The sequence below is a fragment of the Panthera onca genome, chromosome B2 (genome assembly GCF_046562875.1).
Source record: "Panthera onca isolate mPanOnc1 chromosome B2, mPanOnc1 haplotype 2, whole genome shotgun sequence".
In the NCBI taxonomy this organism is placed as follows: domain Eukaryota; kingdom Metazoa; phylum Chordata; class Mammalia; order Carnivora; family Felidae; genus Panthera; species Panthera onca.
The window spans coordinates 3,502,256-3,525,598 of record NC_138343.1 but is presented as its reverse complement, the minus strand read 5'-3'; the positions used below and the strand labels follow the sequence as shown (position 1 = coordinate 3,525,598).

At 43.4% G+C, this 23,343-nt stretch overlaps 1 long non-coding RNA gene, 1 other non-coding gene and 2 pseudogenes across 3 annotated transcripts; 2 read left to right on the top strand and 2 right to left on the bottom strand.

The window, feature by feature from the left end:
* Positions 1-6,583: 6,583 nt before the first annotated feature.
* Positions 6,584-8,706, top strand: LOC144616252 (putative vomeronasal receptor-like protein 4; annotated as a pseudogene).
* Positions 8,707-11,884: 3,178 nt separating this feature from the next.
* On the bottom strand, positions 11,885-12,367 carry LOC132666389 (peptidyl-prolyl cis-trans isomerase A pseudogene; annotated as a pseudogene).
* A 3,145-nt stretch (positions 12,368-15,512) lies between these two features.
* LOC132666606 (uncharacterized) lies at positions 15,513-23,343 on the bottom strand. 2 transcript variants are annotated; one of them, XR_009604726.3, is made up of 3 exons: positions 23,142-23,343; positions 15,839-15,909; positions 15,513-15,699 (listed from the first exon to the last, which is right to left on the bottom strand). It is a non-coding gene; the product is annotated as an uncharacterized LOC132666606 (long non-coding RNA). The 2 variants fall into 2 exon arrangements; XR_009604725.3 differs by lacking the exon at positions 15,839-15,909.
* Positions 22,984-23,055, top strand: TRNAP-CGG (transfer RNA proline (anticodon CGG)). The gene has a single exon. It is a non-coding gene; the product is annotated as a tRNA-Pro (tRNA).

Below are 23,343 nucleotides of genomic sequence, written 5' to 3'. Positions count from 1 at the left end.
CAAGAGTCGGACGCTTAACCAACTGAGCCACCCAGGCACCCTCCCCCCATAATCACTCTTTAAGTTGCAGTGCAATTTGGATTAATATTCCAAAATGTGTGTGTGTGTGTGTGTGTGTGTGTGTGTGTGTGTATAAACTCGTATGCTTAAGTTTATGTGAAAATATAAAGGACCTACTAGAATGAGAAAACTGATCAATAGAACAAGAGACTATGCCCAGACTATATATTTATAATAATCTGATTTATTATAAGGGCAACACTTCAGTGCAGTGGGTCAAAAACGGACTTTAAGTGAATTATGTTGGGTTTCTGAAATATCCACATGGAAAAATGCACCTGACCTCCTAACCTACATAACCCAAAGAAACAGAGATGGAATAAAGATTTTAATATGTAGAATAATAAAGCTTTTAGAAGAAAGTGTAAGAGAATATCTTTATGACTACAGAGTAGACAGATATTTTTTTAAAGAACAGGATGTCAAACAGGCTAACCCTACAAAGAATTATAATTTGGACAATATTAAAATTAGGATTTTCTATCCATCAATAGTCATCATTAAGAAGCTGAGTAGAGGGGCGCCTGGGTGGCTCAGTCAGTTAAGCGGCCGACTTCGGCTCAGGTCATGATCTCACGGTCCGTGAGTTCGAGCCCTGCGTCGGGCTCTGTGCTGACAGCTCAGAGCCTGGAGCCCGTTTCGGATTCTGTGTCTCCCTCTCTCTCTGACCCTCCCCTGCTCATGCTCTGTCTCTCTCTGTCTCAAAAATAAATAAACGTTAAAAAAAAAAAAATTAAAAAAAAAAAAAAAGAAGCTGAGTAGAGATACCACATCTTGGGACAAGATATGCACAATACACATAACTGACAAAAGATTCAAATATATGCAGACTCTTAGACGTCAATAAAGAAAAATAAACAACTCAATAAAAATGGGCAAAGGCTTGAACAGCCACCTCCACTAAATGGTATTCAATGTCCAGTAAACGTATGAAAAGGTGCACCACATCATTAATCCTGAAGGAACCGCAAATCAAAACTACAATGAATTATATCACTGCACACACATCCGAAGGCATGAAACAAAAACATCAACAAGACAAAGCGCTGGCATACATACATATTTTGTTCATTAGCTTTATGAACTTTTAAAAACATTCTAATAGTATTGACTCGAAGAGGGGAAACACAAACAGAACTTGAACACCGCTGCCCTAACCTACCACTCATTCTTATTCATCTTATGAGAGACCCCTGGAGACACTACTGAGCTTGTTGATTATCTGAATGCTGGCAAGTCCCTTATGGAACCACCTAATGAAGGCAGTGAAGACTCGTCAAGAAAGAAGGAAAGCAAGCAAGCGAGCGAGAACCCGAGCCAGAGTGGAAAGGAGGCAGGAGCAAAGAAAATCCCATTGGATACAACTTGAATCTCATAAGGTCTTGAACCCAAGACCTCTCACTTTAACAGATAAATCGAACAACAAAGCTACACTATCTTCAATGTTATTTGAAATACATAATATAGGAAACATTTAATGATGTTAATTATATACATCTTTATGAGAAACTGCATCGATTTGAGAAAGGAAAGATCTTTTCTGGCCCAAACCAGGGAGGACTCCTTGATACAAGGCGTAGGCAGAGGAGACCGCCCCTTATGGAAATCGCCAGTATCAGACACATTATCCCTGTTCTAATTCCTCTTTTTTTTTTTCCTTTCCCCCCGTGTTTCTTGGCTCCGTAACTACAAAAAAAGCTGTTCTAAGCTCTGCTATTAGAGATAACCCAGACCTTCCCACCCTACCTGGCTCAATCCAACGAACACGGTGGGGTCTGCATCCCACGTGCCGGGTTAGAAGGTGGGGTGTGGAGAAGGGAGGCCACGTGGGCACAACAGACAACAAACACCTTCAGCTCACCTGGGGCTCCCGGTGCCGGAGTGGGCGTGGCCGGGGGCCACAGCCAGGGGGCCAAGCCAACTGCGCCCCCCGGGACTCACCAGCGGGGGGCGGGGCGATGGACATAAACATGCGCAGAAGGGGCGACCACAGGCCTTTTGAGTTACACGTTTGTACTTGTATGTTCCGTTTGTATGAAGAAATTCCAGGTGGGCCCACGGGATAAAGGTGAAAGGTTGATGTTAGTGGGGGAAGGGGTAGCTTGGGACTGGGGTGGGGGAGGATTGTTTATTTTATTTCTTTATAGATGCAGCTTTAAACCCTAGCAAATGCATTGCTTATTCAAACGTACCAAACAAAGTTGTGGAAGGGTAGATGGATAGATAGATGACGGATTATTGACTTTTAGAATTTTTTTTTCCACTCAGTATAGTACCCTTGAGATCTATCTAAATTGTTGCATGCATCAATAGTTAATTAATTTTTTTAAAGAGTTTTAAAAAAGGAATCTCTACACCCAGCACGGGGGTCCCGAAGCTACAACCCCAAGATCAAGAGTCCCACGCTCCACCGAGTGAGCCAGCCACGGGCTGCAGGTAATTAATTTTATTGCTGAATACTATTGTATAGTATGGATGTACCTCATTTTGTGTAACCATTCACCCATTGAGGCTCATTCCGGTTGTTTCCAGGTTGTTTCCAGCTTTTCGCCATTCGAAGGCAAACTGGCTGTGAACATTTGTGTACGAGCGTTTGTGCACGTACACTTTCATTTCTCTGACATATCTCATCTTAATGTGTATTTCTCTGGAAACTGGTGACGTTGCACATCTCGTCACATGCTAGCTTTCCATCTGTCCGTCCTCTTCATTGAAATATTTCGTGCCTTTTGCACATTTTATAATTGGATTGCTCCTCTTTCCCCTTTTGAGTTTTGAGTGTTATTTCTACATTCTAGAACAATCCTTTGTTTGATACACACTTCGTAAATATTTCTCCCAGTCTAAGGCATGTCTTTCCATCTTCTCAGCAGAGTCTTTCACAGAGCAAAAGTCTTTATTTTTTTTTAAATTTATTTATTTACTTAGAAAGGTGGGGGAGGGAGAGAGAGAGAGAGAGAGAGAGAGAGAATCTGAAGCAGGCTCCACATTGTCCGTGTGCATGGAGCCTGATGCAAGGCTCAAACTTACAAACCATGAGTTTATGACCTGAGCTGAATCTAGAGTCCAACACTTAGCTGACTGAGCCACCCAGGCACCCCTCATTATTTTTGTTATAGTCTCTATTAAGCCCTTGGTCCTGAAGATGTTCTCTTCTTAAGCCTTTATTTTCCAGGGCGCCTGGGTGGCTCAGTCAGTTAAGCATCTGACTCCAGTGGAACTGGCGGGAGTTAAGAGCTTGTGCTCTTGTGTTAGAATCCTGGGTTCAATCCTTGGTTCAGCTACTTACTATCTATGGGTGTTGGAGAAAGAGAATTAGCAACAAAATCTCCAGCCAACCACAAGACTTCTCTATAAAAAGTAAAAGGGAAGGAAAACAATTTCATTATTGAGAAAGCAGGAAACCATAATGTGCTGTGCACCACAGACAATCTGCTAAAGAGACTGCAGGAACAGAAAACAAAAGCTACTCGCAAACTAAGCAGGGTTGGGTCTGGTTAGTACTTGGATGGGAGAAAACAAAAGCTCACTTTTAATAGAGCCAAGCAGGTGCAACCCATCACATACATCTTATCTCAAGATAAGTGATAGCTTGCCCTCCAGTGAGAAGTCTGGCCAGCACCATTTGTCACACATAGTGCGTCCTAAAGTCACCTGGTGATTTGGATGATGCTGTGTAAATGAATTGGCTTCATCTGAAGAGAAAATAAATAAATTTCTCAATTCTGATGACAGGGTGCAGTTTTGCAATTTGGGATAAGGTCCTCCCAGAAGTTGGGCTCCTAATGTCCCGTAGCAACTGGGTGACAAGGGCACTGTCTTCTTTCAGGCTTATGTTTCAAAAGGTGGCTCACAGGTCCTTGACAAAAACATTCTTGGGTTGCAAAACTGGTAAGCTTTTTATTTAGCTTTTAAAAAAATTTACATACATCTCAAAGGGGTTGAGGAAAAATTTATAATTTTTTTTTTAAGAAAACACTCTTAAGAGAAGGGAAGGTGGGGTCTCTCTTTTGCACCAGCGAAAATTATTATTTTTTCTTTTGCCCTTAGAAGTCTCAGTGGGCAACGTATGCAGTCTTTTTTGTGTGCGACATTTTTAAAGTTTATTTATGTATTTTGAAAGAGAGAGAGATCAGGGGAGGAGCAGAGAGAGAGGGAGAGAGAGAGTTCCAAGAAGGCTCCTTTGCTATCAGCAAGGAGCCAGATGCGGGGCTCAATCCCACAAACTGGGAGATCATGATCTGAGCGGAAATCAAGAGTCAGACGCTTAACTGACTGAGCCATCCAGGTGCCCCGCAACTTATGCAATCTATGTGTGCCTGTGTGTCCTCATTCAAAATTGGGGACGAAAATAGTGCTTATCTCAAAAGGCTTTTTATCACATGTACATCACATGTTACATAAGTATTTTTAGCAGGTTCCTGGTACACCTATAGGTAATGTGAAAGAAGAGAATACTCAATGACGCTTGTTCAAGGCGCTAAGGCAGACTATTCAGGACCACGGTGAGAGGTACAGGGAAACACTGCTGTGGGATCTTACAATGATGGGGAAACACCGGGCTTAATTCGGAATACTGCTTCGCCCCTGGGCGCCGGCTTGCGGGGGCACCTCTTAACAGCCACCAGGGTGGCCGTTGCAGTGGCTGTTGCCGAAATCCCACTTCTTCATTGTAGGGTTGCCAGGTCGTGAGGTGGGGGCCCGAGGCAATCCCCTGCAATTGGACCCTAGGGGTCTGGAGCCAAAAGCGCTGATCTCATCTGTCAGTTGAGAACACGAGCCGACAGGGATGCCCCTCCTTGGCTCAGCGGGTAGGTGTTAGATCCAGAAGGGGCTCCACGCACCCGTCTGAAGGGAAAAGGTGTCTGTGAAAATCGTTTCCTTCGACATTTCCCAAAACGAATCTGGGAGGACACCGTCCCTCCCTCCTCTGCCAGGGTTCGGTCGGAAACGAAGAGAAGCGGCTGCTTGGGTGACACAGACACCGGTCCCAACTCTGATTCAGAGTTTGAAATTTGGGGAAGATGAAAAGAAGGCTGGAAACTTGGGAGACTCTGGGTCGAGAGAAGCAAAACCAAACGGTTTTGATGAGGACATGGCGGGGCACTGAGCTGTGCTGAGTGCAGTCACTGTAACAGATTCCAGGGCTTTGACTAAACAGTGAATCTGTTCTGACTCCAGAAGGTTGGCTCAGGTGCTGTTCCTGCCATCAGGTGGGCCGTTTATTTCACGAGGTGCGAGGCAGTCGGGATCCTGTCACGCTTTCTCCGACAACGTGGCGCAGGCCTCGGTCTCCCCACGTGTCTGGGTGGGGGGGAGGACGCGGGGGCCCAAAGGCCACGACCGAGGTCCCCGGGTCGTGAGGCCTCCTGGTGCCAAACCCGGACACAAGCCTAAGTTCAGGCAGCTCGTGCTGCCAGACGCCTTCCGGGCCACGGTCGTCTGAGCCCTTAAGGACTGGGAGCGTAGGGAGCAGAGTGAAGGCCTGTGGGGCGCCTTTCTAAGCACACAGGGCCCATGCAAGCCCCGCGGTTCAGTCAGACCTCCTGGTTTATGTTGTCTGGGGGAAGCTGTCAGCAGTGTTCTAGCCACTTCTGGGTGAAAAGGGAGGTGGGAGAGGTTGGGGGCGAGAACGTGCATTTTCACCCAGGCGCGAAGGGGGCCTGCGGGCTGGGACTGACAGCAGGCGCCTCAGTTCCCTTGTTAACCAGGGCAGGAGGACAGCCGCGGGACAGCTGACCGCTCAATTCCCTGCAAACACGGATTCCCCCAGGGCTCTTGAGCGAGTGTGACTGGCGCCATCACCCTTCGTGGCTGTGCTTCCTCTTTTCCTACCGAAGCGGCCCCAGCCCACTTGGCTACCCTGCCCACCCCTGGGAGTCCCTACTTCCTAAACCGCCCCTGTCTCAGGACAGCACCCAGTTCCTTGTTAGCTGGCTTCTCCTAACCGCCCCCTCCGGGGCGCCGGTAACACACCCTGAAGGGACCCAGGCCTCCCCTGGGGTCTCCTCCGTGTCCTCAGCGGGACTCAGACCTCCTGTGCAGACCCCTGCCCCCCTGCCGGGCAGCATTCCAAGGTCCCCCGCCCCCCAACCACCCTGGGGCCTGCCCAGACTGCATCAGGTCTGATCAGAGCTTGTCCAGCCCACAGACCATGTCTGCACGTCTCTGGCTGATCCGGCTTTAAAAGTTGGGGTCCCATCTCCAAAGGCTACGCCGTCTGATTTGATGTTGAAACTAGGAAAACCCGGTGAAAACTTGCAAGCAGTGAAGTCACAGACTCAGTCTGGGCTTTCAAAGACAACTCTGGAAGTATTCGGGGCTGTGTATCAGAGCTATAAAGATTGGATCGGGAGGCACACCAGGAAATTGTTATCCTCGTCAGAATGAGATTTGCCGTGGCTGCTGAACCTAACGGGCCCTGGGAAAGATTGACAGGCTGAATGTGGGAGCTAAAAAAGACACTGATGCAACGGGAGGTTTTCAGGCTCTCGTGTGGGGCTGTGGGGCGGTGAGCAAGACCCAGATTTCCTGGGGGTGGCTGATGGTGATGTCACGCGAGGAACTGGAAAGCACAGGGGGACGTCCGGTTGGGGGAAATGTTAGTTCCGCTCAGCACACGCTGGGATCGAACGTATCGGGGACACATAAACTCTGGAGCACGTAGTTTGTCTTCGCCCGTGTGGAGCGAGACAACAAAATCCGGATTGCCACTTCAGATTCTGTATTCTGATTCTCAGGATCGCATCCGAAGCCACATAGAACGACCCGGCGGGAGCACTCACGGGGAAAGGAAGAGAGTTCTTCGGACAGAAATCTGCTCTGTCACATACACCGTGACTGTCCTCTGTGCACCGGAGGAGCCCTCTGATGTGCATTTTTCTTCGCAGATCCGCCTGGGCCCACAGCTTTCTTCGAAAGGCTCTTGCCGGATTCAAATTTCTCTGCCCTTGAAGCAAAAACATGGTTTTGAACAATATCCGGGCAACAATTTTTCTCTTTCTCACCGGACCCGGCATCGTGGGGAACATCTCTGTGTTTGTGAAGTACATGTGCGCTTTCTTTTCGGGCACTGCGACGAAATCTGTACACCTTCTTAGCATCCACTTGGCTTTTACAAATACCGTGATACTTTTGTCCAAGGTAACGCTGAAGACAATAGTGATGTTTGGTGTGAGAAACGTCCTAGGCGACGTGGGCTGTAAAGCGTTTGTGTTTCTGGAGAGGGTGGCCCGGGGCCTTTCGATCTCCACCAGCAGCTTCCTCGCCGTGGTCCAGGCCACCACCATCAGCCCCAGAGCCCCCATGCCTGCCGGCTTCAAGCCAGCATCCGCAAGGCACATCCTTCCCCTCTGCCTCTTCTTCTGGGTCCTCAACTCCTTGGTCAGCATGAACTTACTCTACTACGTCAGAAACACGAGCAGCCTAAACAAGTCACAAGCTAGCCACGCAAATAGCTGCTCTTACGTCCTCCCAAGAAGCCAGGTCATGAAGTGGACGTTTCCCATCCTCATGGCCCTGCGGGATTTCTTGTTTCTGAGTCTCATGGGCTGGGCCAGCGCCTATATGGTGCTTCTTCTCCACAAGCACCACAGGCAAGTCTTCTACCTTCAGAAATCCAAGATCCTTCACCAGACCCCCCCCCCCGTGAGAGAAGAGCCGCTCACAGTGTTCTCCTTCTGATGCGTTGTTTTCTTTTATTGGACAGATTGTATTCTTTCTTTGGGCTTAAATTTCTCCTTAGAGAATGCTTCTTTCATATTGAATATTCAAGAATTTCTAACTCTTGGTTATGCAATTCTCAGCCCGTTTGTGCTGATTCACAGAGATGGACATCTGGGTGGATGTTGGCATAGTCAATAAATCCTGAAAAATGCCTGGTTTTTCACAGATCCCTTGGGTAGCAAGTTTGAAAGAAGACATGTTATGGCTGAGCGCTAAAAAAAAAAAATGAAGCCTGGCTTAAACAAATTAAAGTATCGTATTATACAACAAAGCTGGTGACTAGTAGCCATGAGCTGACACAGGAAGGAGATTATAATAACCTCTGGGGACTCAGCCTTCTTCTCATGTCCATCCTGCCACCCTCGGGAAGAGTTAGCCAATTCCACTTTCTTTCTTATAAGATGTCTCTTTAACTATCACGCTTCCTGTAGGAAAGAGAAGAATCTGTCAAATTCCATCAAAAAGCTGATGTACTTACTCTTTGACTTATAAGCTTAACTTCTAGGAGGATCAAGCAGATAAATATTGCTCGTAGGAGATTTGGAGCCTAAAAACTATTACAAACTGCAGTGTTTTTTTAAACACATCAACTAAAATATCTAGCCAAAAAGGGCTGTTTTGCTGGCTATGTGAAAGTATCCTAGAGGATCCAGCCATACAAAGGAATTTTTGTTGAGCTTGTGAAAGAACAGGTGAGTTCAAAATGTATTGTTATGGAATAATATTCAAAGTGTATTTGTAATTAATAAGAGATAGTAATTCAAGAGCAATAGTATTAAAAAATGGACTGTAATATTTTTACTCGCCCTTATCTCCATCTTTTACAAGAGTTCAAAAGACACTTAAAAGAGTGTTACCTGGTTTCAGAGAAACTGGGTAAGTGAAGCAAAAACTGGAACTTCCTTTTACATCTTTCTATATTTTCCGAGTTGTTAAATCTTTGAGTTTGTATTTTTAAAAAATGAATTAAAATGTGTTTTGAAAATAATTTGTGACTTGTTGCAAGACACGTTTGTTAGTGCCCTCACACTGCCACAATAAAACCAGTCTCATCCTAGTATGCCATGAAAGAGTCACAAAATAATGTGGTTCTACATTAATTTACATAGGAAATCAATAAGATACCACATATCTATTTGTAGATTTTTTTTTTGTAAAGATTAAAACAAAGGAAGTGTCTTGAAAGTAACCAGAGTTAAATGATAGATTACCCACTGGAAAGCAACGATTCTTAAATGACAGTGGATTTCTTAGAAGAAACCGTGCACCTGAGACAAAACTTCATTGATCATGTCACCCTACTAAACTCCTTCTCTAACTGGCGATCCCCAGTGAGACTTTGGAGCGCCGGGAATTATCATCAGTTGAGAGCCAATGATCATGAATCTCTGAAAAGATGATTATGTCCCTCATCTACTACACAGTTACCATAGTATATGACTGAATGTTCCTTTCAGGATGGCCGGCGGGAAGATTATCAGTGTATTTCTTTGGCAATGTAGTAGGGTTTCTTCCTGGGGATCTGTCTCTCCCATCATTAGAGGTGCCATGGGTGACTGAACTGGTTCCAGTCTGGGAATGGTTAAGGATCCATGACCATTCATGATGTGCAAGGGATTCAAGTCAGATTTGTACTCACAAGGCCTGGAGTTTTTCTCCTTTTTCAGATCAAGAAAGACTTGAGTCAACCTCTTACATACATCGGTTCTAGAGAACCATAATCAACTAGTCAATGGCAAAGATCTCTGTGAGTCAGACTATTTGATTAATGTCCATACCTGTCATTCTGCATTCAAATTATTAACACTATATTTAGGCATTTCGGTTCAATGACAGTAACTTCTGATGTAATTTCTTATTTGTAGGGAAGAACTTCAACACAGCTCTTCTAGGATGCTGGGGCTATACTCATGATTATTTGTCACAGCTCTAGTGAAAGGCATATTCTCTGGAACCCTCCTGGTTTGGATGAGCAGATCTTACATAATAAATACTTTAGAATCCCAATAATCTCAAATCTTGGGTTAACTTCCTCTACAGCATATTAAGAAGTTCTTGGCATTTCAGCTTCATTTAGTATGGGCCATGTTTGGGTTCATCTTTCAGGTATCCAAGCTTTCAAACTGTTTGAGCCATTCCTAGCCACTTAGGCTAAAATATTGAATTCATAATTTCTGCTGAGTGAGTCTATCTCAATACATTTGGCTTTATCCATCTTTACACTCTTTTCACCTTGATCCTACACCCTTCAGATCCATTTCCATATACCTATCGCCAGCTTGGGCCACAAATTATCTTGGGACTGTTTCCAAAATACAGATGAAATGTTTTCTGAAATACATGTGGCTTTGCCCTAAAAGCTATCTTGCTCTAAAATCTATTCCAAGATTTTCATTGCTCCGTATAGGATTTTGGACTGCCATAGTCATGTTCACCATATTTGGATCATCTCTACCATCAGCCCCTAATGGAAAATCTGACCCTTCGTGTCATACCAAATTTAATGAAGGCTATATAGGTAGTTATGAATTTACAATAAATATGGGGGATAACAGCATATTCAAGGACACTGTGGAAATGGGTAAAATTGGGATGTGAAAATTTCTATACACAAATGTGCTTCTTTCTTGAGAAAATAAATCGAAAGAAATAAAAAGAGAGGAGTGAAAACTTGATAGTTAACAAGAGACTTAGATATTTTAAAAGAACACAGTATAAGATCTTATTTCTTGTCTACTTATTTTCTTTTTAAAAAAAAAATGTTTATTTTGAGAAAGAGTGTGATCAGGGGAGGAGCAGAGAGAGAGGGAAGGCGAGAGAGAGAGAATCCCAACTGACAGTGTGGAGCCCAACGCAGGGCTTGATCTCACAATTGAGTGAGATCGTGACCTGAGTCAAAAGAGTCAGACGCTTAACCAACTGAGTCACCCAAGCACCCCTTTTATTTATTTATTTTCATCCCGTCTTATTTCCTTGAAGGAATAAAGTAAAAGTTCATAATTATTGAACACATGTATAAATGAATGAATGTCCAATTATCAAATAAGTAGTGTAGCAAGTAAGTGGGAAGAATGATTCTTATCCATGATGCTCAATAGAGCAAATGTAAGGAAACACAACTAATGTGCAAGCATGAACAGAGGAGAAGAAAATAGAGTCAGATACCAAACTGAAGGAAGGATTTTGGAAAGTGAGAGAAGTTTTAAATGAGAGCTATGGGCCATTTTGGCTAGATTGCCAAGGACAAATACTTAAGTATCCGTGACAGCTTAAAAACTAATATTTCACAACTGGCTCAACTGATTGACCCACCATAACAAACCACTGTTCATTTCCCCACTTTTTGTCCATACTGGACATATCAAGAGTGTCACATATGGTGATGATTCTTTCTCCAGAAGGGGAAATGAAATACCTACTTGAATGACTTTCAGTCAAGAAAACACCACATCCATGTAGTCTGGTATATTAGTATTCTATTCCTGCATAACAAATGAACACACATTTAATGACTTAAAGTAACACAAATGTATTACCTCATAGTTTCAGAGGGTCAGGAATATGGCCTAGCTGCCTCTTCTGATTAGTGTCTCACCAGACACAATTCACAATGTCAGCTAAGGTTGCGGTCTCATCTGAGGTCTTCCTAGCTCGCTTGATGGCTGGCAAACCTCAGTTTCCTGTTGTTTTAGAACGCAGACCCTCAGTTCCTAGAGGACACCCCCTGCCACGTGACCCTCTTCATAAGCAGTTCACATATCTGTTTACTTCTTCAAAGCTAGCAGGAGAGCCTCTCCTACTCTGAATATGTCTCTTTTGGACCCTCTTCCAAAAGGCTCACCTGATTAGGTCAGACTCACCCAGGATAATCTGTCACTCTCTCTTTTGTTGTTGTTGTTTAGTTTTTATTTTGTAATCATAAACGTAGCTCTGCAATCCAGCTAGACTTGGAGGGGAATTAGGAAACTAGGGGACCCATAGAACTGCAGCCAGAGCACAAAGATTGTAGGATGTTTTGAGCAGATGGGGGTGAAGGACTGCTCCCCTGAGCAACAGAAGGAACAGTCTGGCAGTTTAGATACAACGCGAGTCAAATGTACTAGATTTGTCCGCAGTCGACAACGGTGATCTTGCTGCTCTTGCCAATGCTGGACCCAAAGTGTTCCCTGGCTTCCACAACATTCGTGCCCTCTTTCGTCTTGCCAACGACCACCTGCTCACCATCACACTCAGTGCTGGCAGCACAGACGAAACCTGGGAACCATTCGTGTTGGGTCCAGCGGACCACGGATGAGATGCCAGGATCCCTATGCTTCACGATGACATTCTCATCAAGTTTCTCCCCATAAGTGGGCTTGCTGCCAGTGCCATTATAGCGTGTGAAGTCACCACCTTGGCACATTAATCGTGAACCAATGCCGTGAAAGCAGGAAACTTTATAACCAAATCCATTCTCCCCAGTGCACAGAACACAACAATTTTCCATTGTCTTTGGAATTTTGTCTGTAAACAGCTCGAAGGAGATACAGCCAAATGGCTTGCTATCCGGGGTGATGTTGAAGAACACAGTGGAGTTGACCATGGGCTGGGCCACACAGATGGCTCCAAGGTGATAGCATCTGCAAGGCTTGATCTATCGTTTTTTATTATTAACTCAAAGCCAATTGATTAGGGACCTTAACTACATCTGAAAAAATCACTTCCATTTTGTCATATAATATAATTCAATCATGGTAGTGTAGGAGCCAAGGCCAGGTTGTCCCAAAATGTACCACAATGGCAGACTGATTGTTTTGAATTAAAGCTATTAGAGAAACAGACAGTGCATAGGCCTCAGACCTTCTGCTCTCTCCCTGAAAGCAGGAAATAAATCTTTCATATGAAAGATACCCGCCATATACTAAGAAGTAAAAAGAAATTCTTGTCACCAGAGATGGAAAATTTAAGAGTGGAGAAAGCTGTAGAAACGGCAGAGAAAGCTGTTATGTTTTTACTAATCTACTATCTCAGCCCAAATTCCACTTGGAATTCCTTACTAAGTAAAGTTCCCAAACATCTGTTTTCTTTATCCTGTCAATTACTCAAAAATGTATTATTTCTTTGTCTAAAAAGTATAAACACTGCCTGCCTTGGTCATTTCTTTAGGTCTTAATTTTATTATTGGTAGTCCAGGCACATGTAATAACTGTGGTTGGTTTCTCCTATTAATCTGTCTCACGTCAACTTAACTCTTAAGCCAGCTGGAAGACCTTGAAGGGTAGAGGAAGAATTTTTCCTTCCCCACAGTAGTGAAATCCCACCATATCCAGAGGTCTTGCCCATATTCTAGGAAAGAGGATTACACCAGGTCTGCACACCAGAGAGAAAAGAATCATGGGACTCATCACATAATTCTGCCCATCTCCCCTTCCACTAGTTTACTGTTTTCAAATTAAATAATCTAAATCTCAAAATTTATTTTGGTAGCAGTGCCAGAAACATGAGAGATACAGAAGAGGGGCTGGTTGTACATCTTCCCACTGAAAGAAGTTAGATGAGAGCATGGCTGGAAGGGAAGAAGAATGAGGGCCATCAGGCAGCGGATTGAAAAACTAATCTGTGCTGTTCAGTCAGGACAGTCAGTTCTCTGGGAGCAAGTAGAATGGAGAAATGGGAGACACTCCTGGCTTATGTCTGGTAATGTTTTACACTTTTGTCTGGGGGGTGGTTTTATAGACATGTACAGTTTGTAAAGATTCATTGGGCTATATAAGTAAGCTATATGTGGTTTTCTTTATGTATATATTTTTTAATTTTTTTTTAACATTTATTTATTTTTGAGACAGAGAGAGACAGAGCATGAACAGGGGAGGGTCAGAGAGAGGGAGACACAGAATCTGAAACAGGCTCCAGGCTCTGAGCAGTCAGCACAGAGCCCGACGTGGGGCTTGAACCCACGGACAGTGAGATCGTGACCTGAGCCGAAGTCGGACGCTTAACCGACTGAGCCACCCAGGTGCCCCATTCTTTATGTATATTTTACCTCAGTGAAAATAAAACTTAAAATGCCTGGACTATGGAAATTCTTTCTGAGCATATTCATATGCCTGGAGACTATTGCTGCTGACTGAAGATGCTACGTGTCACGTAAGTGTTTTTATCAAAATAACAAAATTCTGGGCGTGCCTGTGTGGCTCATTCCATCGAGCATCTAACTCTTGGTTTTGGCTCAGGTTGTGATCTCACGGTTTCATGACTTTGAGCCCCGGGTCTGGCTCTGTGCTGGCAGCACAAGAACCTGCTTGGGATTCTTTCTCCCTCTCTCTTTGCCTCTCCTCTGCTCACGCTTTCTCTCTCTCCCTCTCTCTTTTCCCCTCCCCTGCTCACACACACACACACACTCTCTCGCTCTCTCTCTTTCAAAATAAATACACTTAAAAATAATAAAATTCTGCCTCTCTTTAATGTTACTTTTTCTTGGGGCACCTGGGTGGCTCAGTTGGTTAAGCGTCCAACTTTGGCTCAGGTCAGATCTCATGGCTCGTTGAGTTCAAGCCCTGTGTAGGGCTCTGTGTTGACAGCTCAGAGCCTGGAGCCTGCTTCGGATTCTGTGTCTCCCTCTCTCTCTGTCCTTCCCCCACTTGCCCTCTGTTTCTTTCTCTCTCTCAAATATAAACATTTAAAGAATTTTTTTTAAAAGTTACTTTTTCTTCAGTGCATTATAACCCATATCAGGCTGTTATAAAAACCTGAGTGGTAAAATTTAGCCAAGTTGCCAGTAAAATACACTAGATCTCAGAAACCCTTTATCTGAAAAATGGGGATACTAATGACATCATGACCTTTACAAAGGAAAACAGGAGGAATATACCAGAGCACATAGTTCACAGTCTGTACCCCGTAATCACTCATTAATTTTATGGAAATGAATAAAGACCACTCCATGATTTACTAATTAGAACTCTGGACCCCGATTCTGACAATAAGCTGAAAGTTGAACCATTACCATCTCTAATTAAATGGATTCTTCCCAAATGTTGGGCAGGTCATTGATAGGATGTGACCACTGGTTGACTTGTGAGCTGGACCCTGGCGATGGGAGCTCCTTACTCCTTCCCCTGTCTTTGGAATATGTGTTCTGTTTGCCTTCCCTGTTTCCAGAAGCTGCCTCAAGGACACAGCTTTGAGATAGTGATGTGGTGTTGAGGCCACCTAGACACTATATGTGACTGAACCCAGTTAGGACCTCTATATAAACTTTTAAGATTTGGCAGGCAGGTGCAGGGATCTTCTTGTCGCAGACCACCGAAGACAAGCCTAGTATGTAAATTCTCTTGCTAACTAGAACTGCTACCTACCAACCTGGAGTGGACTGCCTCTCTCTTCAGTCTCTCCCTGCCCTCCTCAGAGGGCCCTGTTTCAGATTGTCCCCAAGAAGCTCTTGAGGTTGCCAACTAACACCAACACACGTGTTTGATTCCAGATGAACTGCTGTTTCCCTGAAACATGCATGAATTCTGCATACCTGACTTCATGGGCAAACTAAGCACAGGGTTAGCAGTGACTACCCTTGTCCCTTGTTCCCTGCCAGCCCAGGGACAATTAAGGTAAAACTATGTGCCAGAGAGCAAAATGCACATGAATCTTGGAACAGATTAAATCAGTGTGAATACAGAGCAGAAGCTGGGACTTGTAATTAAGAGAAAGGACAGTTTTGTGACACCAAGTTCATTAATGGGAACACTCAATTCATTACTGCAAAGTATTTATTCTTTTTATACACTTTATTTATTTTGAGGGGAGAGAGAAAGAGAGTGAGAGAGAATGTGAGCAAGGGAGGGGCAGAGAGAGAGGGAGAGAGAGAGAAAATCCCAAGCGGGCTCCATGCTGTCAGCCCAACGTGGCACTCCAACTCACGAACTTCAAGATCATGACCTGAGCAGAAATCAAGAGGTGGATGCTTAACTGACTGAGCCACCCAGGTGCCCCCATTATTGCAAAGTATTAAAATTCTAAAGATATTCCTTAAGATATACATTTGGGGGATTTGAATTTTTCCATTGTTGCCTCTCACCTTTATCACCCACTTTTGGAAGCTATGTGGTAACACAGTAGGCTGGAGACAAGAGGAGACTGGGTACATTTCTTGAAGAATACCCAAAATAAAAATCAAGAAATACAAAGTGAGAGTAGGGATAGAAAGAAAACTACTTTCTTGGAGTTTTATGATGTTGTAGTCACTATGTGTCTCAAAAAACTCTTAGAATGTTCAGTGGTGGAAAACAATTCAAAGTTGTAATTGAGATACCTGCTATCACTCCATCTAGGACTTGAAACCTGTGATTAATAAATTAAAATTCAAGTTAGTTGACATACAGTGTAGTCTTGGCTTCAGAAGTAGAACCCAGTGATTCATCACTTACATATAACACTCAGGGCGCATCCCAAAAAGTGCCCTCCTTAATGCCCATCACCCATTTAACCTATCTCCACCCGCCCCCCCCAGCAACCCTTAGTTGTTCTCTGTATTTAAGAGTCTCTCACGGTTTGCCTCCCTCTCTGTTTGTAACTTATTTTTCCTTCCCTTTCCCTCTGGTCTTATGCTAAGTTTCTCAAATTCCACATATGAGTGAAATCATATGCTATCTGTCTTTCTCTGACTGACTTATTTCACTTAGCATAATACCCTCCAGTTCCATCCATGCTGTTGCAAATGGCAAGATTTCATTCTTTTTGACTGTTGAGTAAAGTACATTGTATATATACACCACATCTTCTTTATCCACTCATCAGTCGATGGACATTTAGGCTTTTTCCATAATTTAGCTATTGTTGATAGTGCTGTTGTAAACATTGGGGTGCATGTGCCCTTTTGAACCAGCATTTTTGTATCCTTTGGATAAATACCTAGTAGTGCAATTGCTGGGTCATAGGACAGTTCTACTCTAAAATTTTTTGAGAAACCTCCATACTGTTTTCCAGAGTGGCTGCACCAGTTTGCATTCCCACCAACAGTGCAAGAGTGTTATCCCCTTTCTCTGCATCCTTGCCAACATCTGTTGTTTCCTGAGTTGTTAATTTTAGCCACTCTGACCAGTGTGAGGTGATATCTCATTGTGGTTTTGATTTGTATTTCCCTGATGATGAGTGACGTTGAGTATCTTTTCCTGTGTCTGCTAACCATCTGGATGTCTTCTTTGGAAAGGTGTCTATTCATGACTTCTGCCCATTTCTTCACTGGATTACTTGTTTTTGGGTGTTAAGTTTGGTAAGTTCTTTATAGATTTTGGATACTAACCATTTATCCAATATATAATTTGCAAATATCTTCTTCCATTCCTTCAGATGCCTTTTAGTTTTGTTGTTTCCTTTGCTGTGCAGGAGCTTTTTATCTTGATGAGGTCCCAACAGTTCATTTTTGCTTTTATTTCCCTTGCCTCTGGAGACATGTCAAGTAAGAAGTTGCTGCAGCCTAGGTCAAAGAGGTTGCTGCCTATTTTCTCCTGTAGGATTTTTCTGGTTTCCTGTCACATTTAGGTCTTTCATCCATTTTGAATTTATTTTTGTGTATGGTGTAAGAAAGTGGTCCAGGTTCATTCTTCGTCATGTTGCTGTCCAGTTTTCCCAACACTATTTGCTGAAGAGACTGTCTTTGGGTCACAAATCAGCCCTCAACAGGTACAAAAAGATTGTGACCACACTATGCACATTTCTAGATCACAACATTCTGAAACTTCAAATCAACCACAAGAAAAAAACTTAGAAAGCCTCCAAATATATGGAGGTTAAAGAACATCTTACTAAAGAATGACTGGGTTAACCAGGAAATTAAAGAAGAAATTTAAAAATATATGGAAGCAAATGAAAATGAAAACACGACCGTCCAAACCCTTTGCGATGCAGCCAAGTCAGTCCTAAGAGGAAAATACACTGCAATCAAGGCCTATCTCCAGAAGCAAAAAAGGTCCCAAATACAGAACCTAACCTCACACCTAAAGGAACTAGAAATACGGCAGCAGAGAAAGCCCAAAGCCAGTAAAAGAACAGAAATAAAGATTAGAGCAGAGATAAACAATATAGAATCCACAAAAATAGTAGAACAGATCAATGAATCTAAGAGCTGGATTTTTGAAAGAATAAACAAAATTGATAAACCACTAGCCAGAGTTCTCAAACAGAAAAGAGAGAAGACCCAAATAGATAAAATCATGATAGAAACAGGAGAGATCACAACTAACACCACAGAAATACAAACAATTATTAGAGAATCCTATGAAAAATTATATGCCAACAAATTGGACAACCTGGAAGAAACAGACAAATTCCTAGACACCCACACACTTCCAAAACTCAAACAGGAAGAAACAGAAAATTTGAACAGGCCCATAACCAGCAAAGAAATTGATTCTGTTATCAAAAATCTCCCAACAAATAAGTGTCCTGGGCCACATGGCTTCCCAGGGGAATACTACCAGACATTGAAAGCAGAGATAATACCTATTCCTCTCAAGTTGTTCCAAAAAAATGGAAATGAAAGGAAAGCTTCCAGACTCATTCTATGAAGCCAGCATCACCTTGATTCCAAAACCAAACACATCACTAAAAAGGAGAACTAAAGGCCAATATCTCTAATGAACCTGGATGAAAAAATTCTCAACAAGATACTAGCAAATCAAATTCAACAGTATATTAAAAGAATTATTCACCATGATCAAGTGGGATTCATTCCTGGGCTGCAGGGCTGGTTCAATATTCGCAAATCAATCAACGTGATACACCATGTTAACAGAAGAAAGGATAAGACCATATGATCCTGTCAATAGATATAGAAAAAGCACTTGACAAAATACAGTGTCCCTTCCTGATAAAAACCCTCAAGGAAGCTGGGATAGAAGGAACATATCTTAACATAATAAAAACCATATACGATAGGCCCACAGCTAATATCATCCTCAATGGGCAAAAATTGAGGGCTTTCCTCCTAAGGTCATGAACACGACAGGGATGTCCACACTCACCACTGTTGTTCAACATAGTGCTGGAAGTTCTAGCCTCAGTAATCAGACAACAAAATGAAATAAAAGGCATAGAAATTGGCAAGGAAGAAGTCAAACTTTCACTCTTTGCAGACAACATGATTCTCTACATGGAAAACCCGAAAGACTCTACCAAAAAACTGCTAGACCTGATACAGGAATTCAGCAAAGTCACAGGATATAAAATCAATGTACAGAAACCAGTTGCTTTTTTATACACCAATAATGAGGCACCAGAAAGAGATCTCAAGGAATCGATCCCATTAACAATTGCACCAAATACCATAAAATACCTAGGAATAAATAAACCTAACGAAAGAGGTAAAAGATTTATGCACTGAAAACTATAGAAAGCTTACAAAAGAAATTGAAGAAGACATAAAGAAATGGAAAAACATTAAATACTCATGGATTGGAAGAACGAATATTGTTAAAATGTCAATACTACCCAAAGCAATCTACATATTCAATGCAATCCCTATCAAAACAGCACCAGCATTCTTCACAGAGCTAAAACAAACAATCCTAACATTTGTATGGGACCACAAAAGACCCCAAATAGCCAAATGTTGAAAAAGAAAACCAAAGCTGGAGGCATCATAATTCCGGACTTTAAGGTACATTACAAAGCTGTAATTTTCCAGACAGTATGGTACTGGCACAAAAATAGACACATAGATCCATGGAATAGAATAGAGAACCCAGAAACGGACCCACAAATACATGGCCAACTAATCTTCGACAGCGCAGGAAAAAGTATCCAGTGGAAAAAAGAACCCCATGTTTAAAAGGCAGACAAAGTAACCTCTGAGGAGATTAACTCCGTGCTCTCAACCCAAACAATATCTCCTCACATACATCCCAGGAAAGATTGGGACACAGTTTAGAAAAACCAGTGTCATAGCAGATGGTACAGGAAACTTTCTAGGCAGAGGTAGATGGCTTCCTTGTGCGGAGGGGGCAAATGGGAGGTAGTGTGGTCTACGTGGTAAACCATGCAGCGTGGGCATTCTCACCTTGTATCGTTGGGATCGGCACAATCAGGGAGGGAGTTCTGCCCCTATTACCAGATACAAACATTATCAGTGAAGGGTGACCATGGGTCCAGAGGCTGGGCAGAAGATATCTGCAGGGTGCCAGACCTATTTTAGAATGACAATAATGAGGAAATCTATGGTAGAGGTGACAGAATGTGTGGGCGATGTTAGCATAAGGATTCGAAATAAACACAATACAAATTCTGTAAGTCACAAAGGAAGAAAATGGAAACCTGACGCTGGAATAAACAGTTACGAAGAAGAAACAGCCAGAGACACTGGCTATGGATGGGAAATGAATGAGTTTTTCGACAACTCGGTAGACTATCAGATAAGAGAGTGGGCAGTATACCCAAAGATCAAATGAGTGAGCTAGAACATTAAGTCAAAGAACAATCTTAGCAAGCATTACAGAGGCATCAAAAGGTAGAAACTAAGATAACTTTATGAAACACAACAACAAACGAGGCCCAGAAGGATAGAACAAAATAAGTGGAGGGACAGCATTTACAGAAACAGTGCTCCAGTCCTTGGGTCTATGGTAGCTGGCGGCCCTGGACCTGGAGGTAGCCTCGCTCCTTGCCTGGGGTAATCTTGGAATCTGGGCGGTATGTAGTGCCTGATTTCAGGACTGTCCAGGACAGCCATGAATGCCACATCCTATGCCCTCCCCTTCCAAGGTGTTGAGTAATTCCAGAGGGCCAAGAGTCACAGGTATGTTCCAGTTCACTCTAGAAAGAAATGCAACCCCAAGGACAATTATGACACGTGTCCACAGGAGAAAATGAGGTCAGCGCAGTGTTCTAGCTCTGAGGAGTCCGTGTGCGCAACAGGCCAGGGGGTGAATCGGTGCCCTGTCGTTCTCTCCAGATCTGGCCTGTTAGCGGGTCTTTAGGAAGAACTGGAGTAGACAAACAGAAATAAAGGGTGAGATTACCAAATCAGATGGAATCCTTGGGAGACAGAAGACAGGAAAACTGATGAAGATAAAGAGTGAGAGTTGACAAGAATATCAGCCATCTCCTGGGTCTTGTCTTTGATTAGAGAAAAATGTTCAGAAAAACACTGATAAGAAAGATGGGTCGATGCACCATCTTTCCGAGGAGCTGACATTTCAAACGTCTCTCTCTCAATCCTACTGAAAAGCCGAAACCTTCTAAAGCTAAGGACAGACACAAGAGGGAGACAAACTAAGCATTCATCCGCCTGCATTGCCTTTTTCAGAGGAGGAAATTTTGTGAGACACTCAGCAAGCAGGGATGCCAGTCTATAAAGAATTTGGAGACAGCTACTTGCACTGAAGGGTTAAATCTTTGAAGGGCTCTGTTCTTAGTTCTAGCAGAATACAGAGGTTTCAAAGTCATAAACCAGATGAAGTCATAATGACCTGTGCTTGGGGTACAATCTGGTTTTAGGGCACCGAATATTACAATCAATACCTTGACCAACATGCCTACTCATGGTACCTAACTGGGCCCTGGCGCCCCCCAGACAATAGAAATTGACAAGAGGCGGAAGCCGCCATCCAGGCAGGGTTTGGTTGGGGCTTGTGCTGGAGCACAAGAGAGGCTGGGTCTCTGAGGAGGGGTCAGAGAGAGCTTTATAAAGAGGCGTAGGTGGGAAAAGAATGACTTCTAATCACATAGAGGAGGGGATTTCTTGGCTCCTGCACGCGTCAAGGTCATGCTTCTTCATGCGTCTTCTAGCATGTTAAATCTCGACCCTCGGGCAGTCCTTTTTTTTAGTATTATAATGAGGGGGAAACGGGGGTGAAACGTTACCACTGTGGTCCATCTTGGGGCGCACTGGTTTGGCCCCACCTTTACCAGTCTTCACAGTCAAGACATCCCTTTCAATGAGCATGCTGCCTCTGCGTTCCTGCAAGATACGCTACTCAAGGGCATATCTTTTTCTCTCTGTGAAGGCAGCCAAGAAATGCTGGATTTTGTGGTTGGGGTGAGGGGACCCAAGTCCAGTCCTCACTCCGTCTTACTTATGAGAAAGCAAGTTTTTAGGGCACTTGTTAAAGAACATGTCAAACAACTACCTCTGTGTGTCCCCTCAAATCATTTGTCATACCCTACAGCGTATCATGAAATTTAGAAGAGTCCAAATGTATTGTTTAGATAAGAAAACCGATCAAAACTAGAGTACTTTCCTAATGTAAACTTAATTGGGTTCAGTGAGTCAAAGATTGATCTACAGACAGAACTCACATCGGAGTGGTTCTCATATAACAGATGGGAAAAAGGATGAAAAAATTTAGTAACATGAGCCTAAGAAGTGATTATAAGGCCCCAAAATGTATATTAGTTGTCACTGAAAGATAGTTGCATTGATTAAATAGCCAAGAAGACTGTGGCTCATCTTTTTGACTCTGAAAGTGTGAAGACAGAAAAATTCCCTCTGACGCTTACTTCCTTGGTACCATGATCGCTTCTTTTTCCAATCTAATAATTATAGAATAACGGGAAGGATGAACCTAATGAGGGAACTGTTTTTAATTCTGAAGGCATCACACTCAGTGCAGCAAAATAAAATTGAAAATGTGTGTTAGTTCCAGGCATGCGTGTTGGTTCACATGGATTTAAAATGTGGCTTAGATACACCAGCTAGTGTAAACTTTGACTTTAACCAGAAGTTTTTGGTAAGTTAATAAACGCATCTAACACTAACGTCTTGGTGCCCGTGAAACATTAATGTTAAGAAATGTACCTCCGATCAGTGGAACTTCTGGGAGCTGAAAAACACGCTTTGGTCTAGCAGCCCCTCGGTAATGATAATATCCAACTTTCAAAAAGGAAAGAAGTGAGAAGAGGAAAACTCCAGAACAAGAATTTTTCTAAGCTAACTTAATTCAAAGTTAGATGGAAATGAGTTAAACGACTTAGAATAGTTTAGCGAAGTAGAGCAAAGGAAAAAGAAAATGTCCAAATTCCCTACAGACCAGCCTTACCACCAGGTGACGTCATGGTGATTGCAACTGTCAACAGACCTTTGACACAAACAGCCTTTCCAACTGTTCATTCATGTAGGTGATTGGCGGGGAATTAAGTTTCGGGGAACAAATTCTTTGTAAACAGAATGAGGGTAATTGGATTCTATTTCTTCTTATCTGAAAATATGGAGAGGCCCTGCACGTAGGCGGCTCGTTGGTCTAGGGGTATGATTCTCGCTTCGGGTGCGAGAGGTCCCGGGTTCAAATCCCGGACGAGCCCGCTTCCTTTTCAACCAATTGGATTCAGAGAATCAAGGAAAAGAAGTATTTTCCCGAATATTCTTGCCAAAAAGACCGGGCTCTCACCTTGCTAACAGTGGTACTGTTCTCGCAGGAGCTGGGCTCTGAATCCCGGATCTCCCGGACGCGAGGCACCCGAATCGTTGACGGGGTACCCGGCCGCCAGCCCCTGTGGGTCCGTCCGCCGCCACCGAGGGAGCCCGGGGCCGCGGCGGGCGCGCACGCGCGTGCGCACACCTGGCGCGGCTCCGGAGGCGCGAGCAGCGTC